Below are 12,029 nucleotides of genomic sequence, written 5' to 3'. Positions count from 1 at the left end.
ATTTCTTTCACAAAACAAATAGAGTTCATGTAGTAGCCATTTTGTTTTTTCTGTTGATGCTAGATGCTAATGGAACCTGCTTCAGGAGAATAAAATGAAATGAAATATTTCAAATAATTTCCTCAGAAATTCTAAGATAGTGTTGACATATCATGGTTGTGACACAGGAAATATTAGCATTAGGATTTAAAATATTCTAAAATTATAAAACTTAGTGGAGCCTGTCTGACACTGATGTACTCTACAATGGAAGACTGTGGCAAGGGGGTCCTTTAGAGTGACAGCTGCCCCTGACAGAGTTGCCAACTAATTTTCAGGGAAAGTTGCTAAAGGAAGGTCGATTTGTTGCTAAAAGTTGCTAAATGACGTTGTGATATCATTGCGTGATGACATCATTACATAATCAATTCAATTCAGTTAAATTCAATATTGCTTTATTGGCATGACTGTAAAAAAAATACAATATTGCCAAAGCTTGAAATATAACATTCAACATTACATAATCACTATGCAAAATTGTCACTACATCAAATCTCAGTCAAAAAAAAATATTTTATATATGTTAATTTAGATTTGTTCGTAAAATAATATAAATGCTAATATAATATTAAAATATAATTATTTTTAAATACAAAACTGAATTATTGTTCAATAATTCAATGAATTAATAAACTTGCAGTTATGATGATTAAACTTACAAAACGATTACAATTTAAGTTTTATATTCTTATTAGCTAGTAAACTAAAACTACACGTTCTGAACAATTATAGTTTTAAACAGTGTATTAGTAGTTATTTAGTGTGCTCCACTCTAAGTAAAGTCTGTAAAATAGGGCACAATCTATGTTAATATATAGGAATTTTCCTTATTGTTTTTTTACCTGCATTTTAAATTACGCATTGTATTTTGTGTTTTCGAGTTACAGGGTTACAACGGATAATGGATAACGGATAACAGATAATATCCTGGAAAATTACTATATAATACCTTTTATTCATTTTTCTTACAGTGTACTAACTGATCAACAATCGTAGGTACAAGCTAGTAACTGTCACGGATCGGCCAGGCCCGACCTTCCACCAATCACAACGCTCCACCTCACCTGAGTACTGATCACGTCCACCTGCACCTCATCAACTCATCACCAGCACTCAAGATATAAACACCATCTCCACACACACTCACCGTCCGATCTCGTCGACACGACCTGGACTCCTCTTCAGCTACCTGTTGAGACAAAGAACAATATCCTTTAAATTCTACCTACCTCGAAAGTCTTACCTTCTGTGTCTGCTCCTTGTGTTCCTCTCATCCTCCTAGATCGTTCTCCCCTGGATCCGTCTGTCTGTCAAGCCCCGATCTCCGCTCCTGGAACAAGATATAGTGTGTGTGGATTCAAGATCATCTCTACCTCCTTGCCTTTTCCTCTAAAACTCATCGTGTCTAATAAATCTATATTTTTATATACTCATCCCGTGTCCGACCCATACTGTGACAGTAACAAGGTGTATCATAAATGAACAATGATTCAATTATTATTGTGATTATTAAATTTAACAATTGCAAACAGCAGCTAACTTGATGTTAAAAGACGTGTGTACTGCTAAGCATCTTTAATTTCCTCTCTTTATGCAATTTAGATGGAAAATGCATGCCTTTTTATTGTTTGAGTCACTTATCAAAAGTTGCTAAAAGTTGCCAAATAAGTATAAAAAAATAGCTAAACTTGTTGCTAGGTGCTTTTGAAAGAAAAAGTTGCTAGGGTAGTCTGAAAAGTTGCTAAATTTAGCAACAAAATTGCTAAGTTAGCAACACTGGTCCCTGATATTCCCTGATTTTATTACATTTTAATAAATGTCTGATGGTGTTGACAAAAACCGGGGACACAACTTTGAAACCTTATGAAACATGTATGTGTCACTCAAAAACAGCCTTGCTTTGACATGAGATATTATTAAGTGTTGCATTTCATAAAACATTAATTTTTTTTAATCCATTTTATAGCATATGAATGACTGAGACCTGAATGATTTAGATGTAGTGAGAAGACAATAAGTGTCATAGATTTCACATAATAATGATCAAATTAGATTGAAGGGCATAATTGTGTTAAATACATTCTATTATTCATCCCCATAACATTTACAATTGAAAATATTTTTTTATTTTTAAACCTTATAGCAGTTACAATTGCTGGACATGTTTTGTCCCATGTCTCAAGAATGACTGAAATACAAAAAACAAGTCGTTATTTAATTTTTGAATATTGTATCTGTAAATGAATTTTTTCCGAATTTGAATTCTTAATGGAATGAAAAGAACGAATGATACACGGATTGAATAGTTTACTCAAAAATAAAATTTCTGTCATTATTTACTTACTCACATGTTGTCCAAAACCTGAACTAATTTCTTTCTTGTGCTGAACACAAAAAAAATATATATTTTGAAGAATGTGGGTAACCAAAGAGTAGCTGGTCCACATTGACTTTGATAGCAGGGGGGGAAATACTATGGAAGTCGCTGTAGACCAGCAACTGCTTGGTTACCCACATTCTTCAAAATAACTTATGTTCAACAGAAGAAACTAATTCAGGTTTAAAAGAACTTGAGAGTGAGTAAATGATTGTATAAAAATTAAACACTATGACAGAATTGACATACAGATGAGAGAGTTTTCATTTTTGGGTTAACTATTCTTTTAATGTTAATAAAACAACAAAACAGAGAAAAATCACTCGCTGCTCATGACTGATGAACTTTAATACAGTTGCTTTAAAAATGTATCATTGATGCATATAGTGTATATAGTGTTTTATTTGAGTATTTGTTCATTCGATTTCTTGAATGTTATCGCCATTTTGCCATATCGCCCACCCCTAACTTGTGCTACAACTGTTTGGCCTGTGCTACACAACTTTCAACCTCTACAAGCAAATTATTTCCAAAAGTTTCCTGTTGAAATTAATACATGCATTTGAACCTCATTTAAATGAACACAATCCATTTTGTTGAAAGAGACATTTTCTATGTCCTTCTGAAGTGAGTTGAAGTTCCTTTTTACATAATTACCTGAAATGTTTCCAAAAAAGCAGTTCCTTTCTGCCTAAATACTGGACACAAACACAGATGAGGAAAACAACACAGGCCACTACGGGAGAGAAACTAGCGTTAGTTAGTTGACATTGAAGCTGTCCAATAGTGTAAGTGAAAATATAGAAAAGGTTAAAACTTCCAAAATATGAGAGATTATGAAAAAAAAAAACATCAACGTCTAAGAATATGAGGATGTTGTAAGAGGTAAAGTCTGTTGTTTATTCGATTTCTTGAATGTTAGGCTACTGCTTTGTTTTATTTTTATACTGTGTGTATTATGGCAAAAGATTTTTATCTATGCCCACTTTGGCCTAAATGTCTGCCATTCTTTTTTATTTTATATTTTGTTACCTTGAAAGGTTTTTTTTTTTTTTTACAATAGGTAAAATGGCAAAGAATTGTGATATTCCTGAAAAAAATTGTGATATGATTTTTGTTTGCCATATCGCCCACCCCTAACTTGTGTTACAACTGTTTGGCCTGTGCTACACAACTTTCAACCTCTGTAGCACCAGTGCTATGTGCAAAAAAAGTTAACGTACAGCCCTGGATGAATTTTGAAGGGAATTTGGCCTTTGTGCTCCTCATATTTATAATCCTGAAAAGAAAAGAAAAATTGAAGAAAATAGATCTTCGGAGATTTTACTCATAATAATTTTTAGAACTACAAATAATTGTAGCCAGCGTGTATTAGAGAGATATTTTGTCAAAAAGTTAGCACAGTCATCCAAACTCACAGGTAATGAGATTGTTAAAGAATATATGTTTGTATATAGTTTTAAAATTATTTATTATTTTTATTTAGTTTTTAAAAGATCAAAAGGTCAAAAAATACAGGTTTATTTTCCACAACCTGAAAGAGACATTTTCAATGTCCTTCTGAAGTGAGTTGAAGTTCCTTTTTACGTAAATACTGGACACAAACACAAATGAGAAAAACAACACAGGCCACTACGGGAGACAAACTAGCGTTAGTTGACATTGAGTATTGAGTATTAGTTAGTTGACATTGAAGCTGTCCAATAGTGTAAGTGAAAATATAGAAAAGGTTAAAACTCCGAAAATACGAGAGATTATGAAAAAAACAAAAAACATTAACGTTTAAGAATATGAGGATGTTGTAAGAGGTAAAGTCTGAATCCAGTCATCCAAACTCACAGGTAATGAGATTGTTAAAGAATATATGTTTGTATATAGTTTTAAAATTATTTATTATTTTGGTAACACTTTAGAATAATGGTCCGTTGTTAACAAGTAACTATGCAGGAAGTAATAGGTAGTACTACATTAACACTCAACTTAATACTGTTAACTAATAGAGAAGCAAGATTAACTAAGCAGTAAGTAATAGCAAATTTAGGAGAAAGGTAGTTCCTTATTAGATATGTGATAATTATTAAATAAAAATCTCCTCATTGAGAACTACTTGTGAACTATGACCAATTAATAAAGAATAACCAATTAATTACTAATCACAACAGTAACATCTTAAAAGTGAACAATTGGATTCTTTGTGGAAATTAATTTATGAATGTGATATCCCCCAAATAAGTCAGCTACAGTTTGAAATTGTGACTTCTACTCTTACCAAAGGATGGATGTTCTCTGTTTATTTCAATCAAAAACAGAGAATAATAATAAAAACGATAATTCACTTAAAAATGTTAATAATTAGGAAGTGATGCTGACAAGCTCATGATTGAATTAGTTCACAATTATGAATTCTGTTTTATGTCAGTTCAATATGTATCCCACTCCAAATGACCTACTGGTAGAATATCACTAGTGCCTCACACAAATGTATGACTGTATCATGTGTCATATATAAAACATTACATAACTTATTAATTTGTTTGTGAGTAATTACTGAGGGGTTAACATGTTTTTCACTTTAAAATAATGGTCCAGATCACTAGTAGTTCCTTAGTAGCACTTTAGCTTTGAAGTGAAAAATACATGAACCCCTCACTAATTACTCAAAGGTTAGCTTGTCAGCCTTCAGGAACTACTAGTGATCTGGACCATTATTTTAAAGTGAAAACACCTTAACCACTCAGTAATTACTAAGTAATTTAATCCGTTATTTAACATATTTAAATCTGACACATAGTGTACATTCATACATTTATGTGAGGCACTAGTGATATTTTACCAGACACTGTAATCTGGAATATGCTGTTTTGTGCTTAACACAATATAAATGCAGTCGATGCCTTCATTAAGGATGTGAATTGCTTTTGTCAAGAGAACATCATTATTTATATTCAAGAAAAGTCCTCCCCAGCCTACTGTCACTAAAATACTGAACTGACACAAACTAGAGCTCATAATTGTTAACCAATTCAATTACATTTTTAAATTAATTATTTTTATTATTATTATTCTGTGTTTTTGTTTGAAATAAACAGAGAACATCCATCCTTTGGTAAGAGTAGAAGTCACAATTTCAAACTGTAGCCGACTTATTTGGGGGATATCATATTCATAAATTAGTTTCCACAAAGAACCCAATTGTTCACTTTTAAGACGTTACTGTTGTGATTAGTAATTAATTGGTTATTCTTTATTAATTGGTCATAGTTCACAAGTAGTTCTCAATGAGGAGATTTTTATTTAATAATTATCAAATATCTAATAAGGAACTACCTTTCTCCTAAATTTGCTATTACTTACTGCTTAGTTAATCTTACTTCTCTATTAGTTAACAGTATTAAGTTGAGTGTTAATGTAGTACTACCTATTACTTCCTGCATAGTTACTTGTTAACAACGGACCATTATTCTAAAGTGTTACCATTATTTTTATTTAGTTTTTGAAAGATCAAAAGGTCAAAAAATACAGGTTCATTTTCCACAACCTACTTTGATCATATTTTCTTAGGGTGCCGATATAATTATGACCATGACTCTCTCTCTCTCTCGCTCTGTCTCTGTAAAACAGCTGCTTTAAGTATAACATAATATATGATAGTAATAAAATTGTTGCAAAACTGACAACAGCTGATTGCAAGAGTTAATTACAAAGAGATTTCCATGCATTCCTGTTCTTTTATTCGACACCTGATATGTGCAGTTGACTTTGCTTGCTTTAAATTTTTTTTTTATTATTGCTGTCTTTTTTCCACTGCTATTGTTTTCTTTGGATTTGCTTCTCAGTTCTGCACAATTTTAAGCTTTTCTTGGTTCATTCCATGTTTTATAGGCAACCTCTGTCGTACTAATTCAGATTAGCGCTGTTGTTTTTAAATTAATCTTGGTTTATTTTAGTTCAGGACTCCGTAGTCCAGGAGTTAGTAATCTATACTTAATCTGTTTCAGAAAGCCATTTTTAAAACCATGATTATTAACCAACTATTCTAGATTAAGCTTACTCCTGGCTTAATTTAATTTAAACCGCACCCTGTATGTACAAGCAAAATATTTCCAAAAAGTTTCCTGTTGAAATTAATACATGCATTTGAACCTCATTTAAATGAACACAATCCACTTTGTTGAAAGAGACATTTTCTATGTCCTTCTGAAGTGAGTTGAAGTTCCTTTTTATGTAAATACTGGACACAAACACAAATGAGAAAAACAACACAGGCCACTACGGGAGAGAAACTAGCGTTAGTTGACATTGAAGCTGTCCAATAGTGTAAGTGAAAATATAGAAAAGGTTAAAACTCCGAAAATATGAGAGATTATGAAAAAAACATTAACGTTTAAGAATATGAGGATGTTGTAAGAGGTAAAGTCTGAATCCAGTCATCCAAACTCACAGGTAATGAGATTGTTAAAGAATATATGTTTGTATATAGTTCAGTATCATGGCATTTTACCACTTTAAAATTTAGTTTCATAGAAACGACTGTAACCATTTCAACTGCACCAAAAATGTCTGGAACTGTGAATGATGGTATGGATAAAGATTCGATAATGGACTCGGAAGACCGAATAGAAAGGATTGTTGATATCTACATCACTGCAGAGTCTGTAAGAGACATGAAACATAAGAAAAACACAGAGGACTTCAATACAACAAACCCCCAAACAGCTCAACACACAGGTAACTGAAATCAAATTAATAGTTCACCCAAAATTAACATTTTCTGATTATTTACTCACCTCCAGGTCATCAAGTATGATCTGACATATGGTCTCTACATGTTCTGCTTGTAAATAACAGGGCGGTAAATAATCTTGCAGCCTATAATTTTTTATTTTATTTATTTATTTTTTCTAAAAATAACTGATCTTTTCAGTAGAGAAGACTCTTATCTGTCACCTGGGGTCGTAAAGGTTCATTTAAAGCTGCCTATATATGGATTTTGGATCGTTAGAAATGCTGTATGTTAAGCCCCGTTCACTTGCATTAGATGGAGAAAAATCCTGGAATGTTTTCCTCCAAAAGCTTAATTTCTCTTTGGCTGAAGAAAGAAAGTATACAATGCATCTTGGATGAGCTGGGGACGAGTAAGTAACCAGGAAACCACTTTTAGGTGAACTGCTCCTCTGCATTTACTCACAGAACACAAGGACAAAATCTACACTAATAAATCTGACAAGTGGTTGAAGTTAGTCTACAGCTGGCATGTTTTCAGTTGATGTAAGCCGTATGATATGAGGTAGTGAAGTGTGTAGCATCAGAACGAGTCAGACAAAACTAAGATTCGATCAGGACATCGAAACATGAGGAGCCGAAATTCCAGGAGAACATGACAACGTCGTAAAGATGCCTATCTCCGACCTCTGGAGCAAGCCTAACCAACAAGCCTCTTCCAGAACAGTTTGCAACATTAAGACAAAAGAACACTTATTGATAAGTGTTCAACGCAGGAAGGAGATCGTCAAATTTGGGGTAAAATAATCAAGATTAATGGTCAAAGAGATGGCCATCACATGTGTTCCACGAGAGAAATCACAAGCTTCTTTAGATTGACTCTTCCCCCACACATAGAAGACAAAGAACCAGACGGAAATCCTTCTGTCCAAAGAACATGTCTTTTGGTCCCCACAGATCTACACAGAGACTTTCTTTTTCATATGCATATAAAATCATCCTAAAAGGAACTTTTCTAGGCATAACACTATATTTGTTACGTCAAGAACGAGGATACAATTTGCAAGTAAAACTGTTTATTGAAAGTCAAAATGGAAGGTGATAGATCCGGGTGATGCAGGCGGTGGCACAGGGACTTTGATGGTCAGACGTGGCGTGATGGATGAAGTGCAGCGTGCTCTGATGACGGATGACGGGAACCAGACACATAGACGATCCAACAAGACGTGAAACCGGAACACAGGAACTGAAGACGGGACACGAGGCACGGAAACAGGCTCAGACAACATTGACCTCATAAAACGATCTGACAAAGGAGATGAGAAGGTGGTAAGTATTTATAGGAGGTGAGATGAGTGGCAGCTGGTGATGAAGAGTGATCGCAGCTGGATACTGATCAACGGTAACGATCCGGACACACCCACTCACACACATGTAAACAACAAAGCACGAGACTAGAGAGAGACATTGGATCTATGAACCGTGACAGTACCCCTCCCCCTAGGAACGCCTCATGGCGTTCCCAGGGCCCCTTACCTGTCGATTGTAATCGTCGATAAGGGAGTGATCCAGAATGTCTCTAGCAGGTACCCAACTTCTCTCCTCTGGACCGTAACCTTCCCAGTCCACCAAGTACTGGAATCCGCGTCCCCTCCGCCTTGAGTCCAGCACACGATTGACCGAATAAGTGGGTTCTCCATCTACGAGTCGCGGCGGGGGAGGAACCGGTGTTGGCGGATTAATACGAGAATGGAATACGGGTTTAATTTTGGATACATGAAAGACGGGGTGAATCCTCCTGTACACTGGAGGCAGGTTGAGGCGGACTGCCACCGGACTAATGATCTTGGTGACAGTAAATGGGCCAATGAATTTGGGAGCAAGTTTATTAGACACGGAGCGGAGAGGAATGTTCTTGGTAGAAAGCCACACTTTTTGACCAGCGACGTATACGGGAGGCCTAGACCGGTGGCGATCGGCTTTGGCCTTGGTGCGCAACCCCACCTGGAGTAGAGTCTCACGGGCTCTAGTCCATGTGCGATGACACCTCTGGACGAAGGCGTGAGCGGAGGGGACCGCGACTTCGGATTCCAGACTAGGAAAAATTGGTGGCTGGTACCCTACGCTACACTCAAACGGAGATAGGCCCGTAGATGACACTGGCAACGTGTTGTGGGCGTACTCCACCATAGAAAGTTGTTGACTCCATGAGGAAGGATTCTTGGAGACCAAACATCGTAACGTTCTTTCCAAATCCTGGTTGGCCCTCTCAGTTTGGCCATTGCTCTGGGGGTGGAACCCTGAGGACAGACTGACAGTCGCCCCCAGAAGCTTACAAAATTCTCGCCAAAATTTGGACACAAATTGGGGTCCTCTGTCAGAGACCACGTCCGTCGGGAGGCCATGTAACCGAAAGACGTGGTCAATGACAATCATCGCTGTCTCCTTGGCTGAGGGTAATTTGGGCAAGGGAATGAAATGAGCCGCCTTCGAGAACCGGTCCACCACGGTCAAAACTACCGTGTGACCCTGAGAGGGGGGGAGGGCGGTAACAAAATCTAGAGCGATGTGGGACCAGGGTCTCGAAGGGACCGGCAGCGGTTGGAGTAACCCATCTGGGGGTCGATTGGAAGTCTTACCAGTGGCACAAACTGAGCAAGCCAAAACAAAATTGTGAATGTCACGAGCCATGAGAGGCCACCAGAATCGTTGCTTGACTAAAAATCTAGTGCGAGTAACTCCTGGATGACAAGCCACATTGGAAGAATGCCCCCACTGAATGACGCTGGACCTCAGACCCTCAGGCACAAATAAACGATTCGGTGGGCAACTGACCGGAGGCGTTACCCCTTCTAAGGCCTTCATGACCTTCGATTCGACCTCCCATACAAGTGTGGAGATGAATAAAGTCTCCGGTAAAATGCACTCGGGAGTAGACGGGCGTTCGAACGATCAAAATGCGCGATAAAGAATCGGGTTTGATGTTTTAGAACCCGGGCGGTACGAGAGGGTAAAATCGAAACGACCGAAAAAAAGTGCCCACCGAGCCTGCCTGGAGTTCAATCTTTTAGCCGTCCGAATGTATTCTAAGTTCTTGTGATCGGTCCAAACGATAAAAGGTACCCCCGACCCTTCTAACCAGTGCCGCCACTCCTCCAATGCTACCTTGACTGCCAACAACTCTCTGTTCCCAATGTCATAATTATGCTCGGCAGGAGATAGACGATGAGACAAAACGCCGCAAGGATGCATCTTGTCGCCTGAGAGAGAGCGCTGGGATAACACTGCTCCTACCCCCACCTCTGACGATCGACCTCCACCACGAACTGGCGTGATGAATCAGGGGTTGTCAGAATGGGGGCTGAAACGGCAACCCTTCAGTTTGGCAAACGCAGCCTCGGCTGCGTCTGACCACCTGAACGCGTCGTTCTGGGGAGGTCAAGGCGGTCAGAGGCGCGGCTAGTTGGCTGAAGTTGCGAATAAAACGCCGGTAGAAATTGGCGAACCCCAGAAATCTCAGTAGGGCCTTACGAGACTCTGGACTTGGCCACTCTACCACAGCCTTGATCTTCTCAGGATCCATGCGCATTCCCTCAACCGACACGATGTACCCTAGGAATGGAACAGACTGTGCATGAAAATCGCATTTCTCCGCCTTGACAAAAAGCCCATTCTCTAGCAACCTCTGAAGCACTCGTCGGACGTGCTGCACGTGTTCCTGGAGAGAAGAAGAAAAAATCAGTATATCGTCCAGGTAGACATAAATGAACTGATCTATCATATCTCGCAGCACGTCATTGACGAGTGCCTGGAAGACCGCTGGACTATTGGAAAGCCGAAAGGCATAACCAAGTATTCAAAGTGTCCTCTGGGGTGTTAAACGCGGTCTTCCACTCATCCCCCTCCCTGATGCGGACCAAATGATAAGCATTACGTAAATCTAATTTCGTGAAGATGGACGCTCCTTGCAACCTCTCGAAGGCTGAAGACATCAACGGCAAAGGATAAGTATTCTTTACCGTGATGTTGTTCAACCCTCGGTAGTCAATACAAGGTCGCAGAGATCCGTCCTTCTTCCCCACAAAAAAAACCCCCGCCCCCGCTGGAGAAGAGGAAGGCGAATGAACCCAGTTGCTAGAGAATCAGAAATATATTTCTCCATAGCCTCCCTCTCTGGTGTCGAGAGTGAATATAACTTGCCCTTGGGCGGAGCCGCACCTGGCAATAAATCTATGGCACAGTCATAGGGACGATGCGGAGGGAGAGAAGCAGCCCGAGACTTACTGAACACCTCCTTCAGGTCCAGGTACTCCGGGCACGTTAGACAGATCCAGTGTCTCCTCCTGCAACACAGGGACAGAAACAGACGGACAGGCAGACAGTAGACAAGACTTATGACACTGATTACTCCACGAAGACACAGACTTGAGCTGCCAGTCCACTTTAGGGTTGTGACGGGTGAGCCAGGGGTGACCAAGGACAATGGGTGCAAGGGGAGTGTCCAGGATATAGAAAGAGATGATCTCAGTGTGGTTGCCTGATGTGATGAGGGTGATGTCTTCTGTGGCACAAGTGATGGTGGGAAGTTCTTGTCCATTAAGTGCGTGTACAGCAATCTGATGTGTGAGGGGTTTGAGGGGAATCTTGAATTGGCGTGCGAATGAGTGGTCCATGAAATTACCTTCTGCCCCGGAGTCCAAGAGTGCTTGACAGTCGTGAGTGAGTGTTGACCATCTCAGTCTTACCGGGAGAAGGGTAGATGTTGATGAGGTCTTCTCAGCGGAGATCCCACCCGACAGTAGCCTCACACTTACTATCGGGCTTGGCCTTTTACCGGACAGTTGTAAGCATAGTGTCCGGCCCCTCCACAGTATAGGCAAAGGCCCTGGGA

Source organism: Onychostoma macrolepis, chromosome 04 (assembly GCF_012432095.1).
Source record: "Onychostoma macrolepis isolate SWU-2019 chromosome 04, ASM1243209v1, whole genome shotgun sequence".
Lineage (NCBI taxonomy): Eukaryota > Metazoa > Chordata > Actinopteri > Cypriniformes > Cyprinidae > Onychostoma > Onychostoma macrolepis.
The sequence above is the reverse complement of the archived record's forward strand: the minus strand, read 5'-3'. Positions refer to the sequence as shown.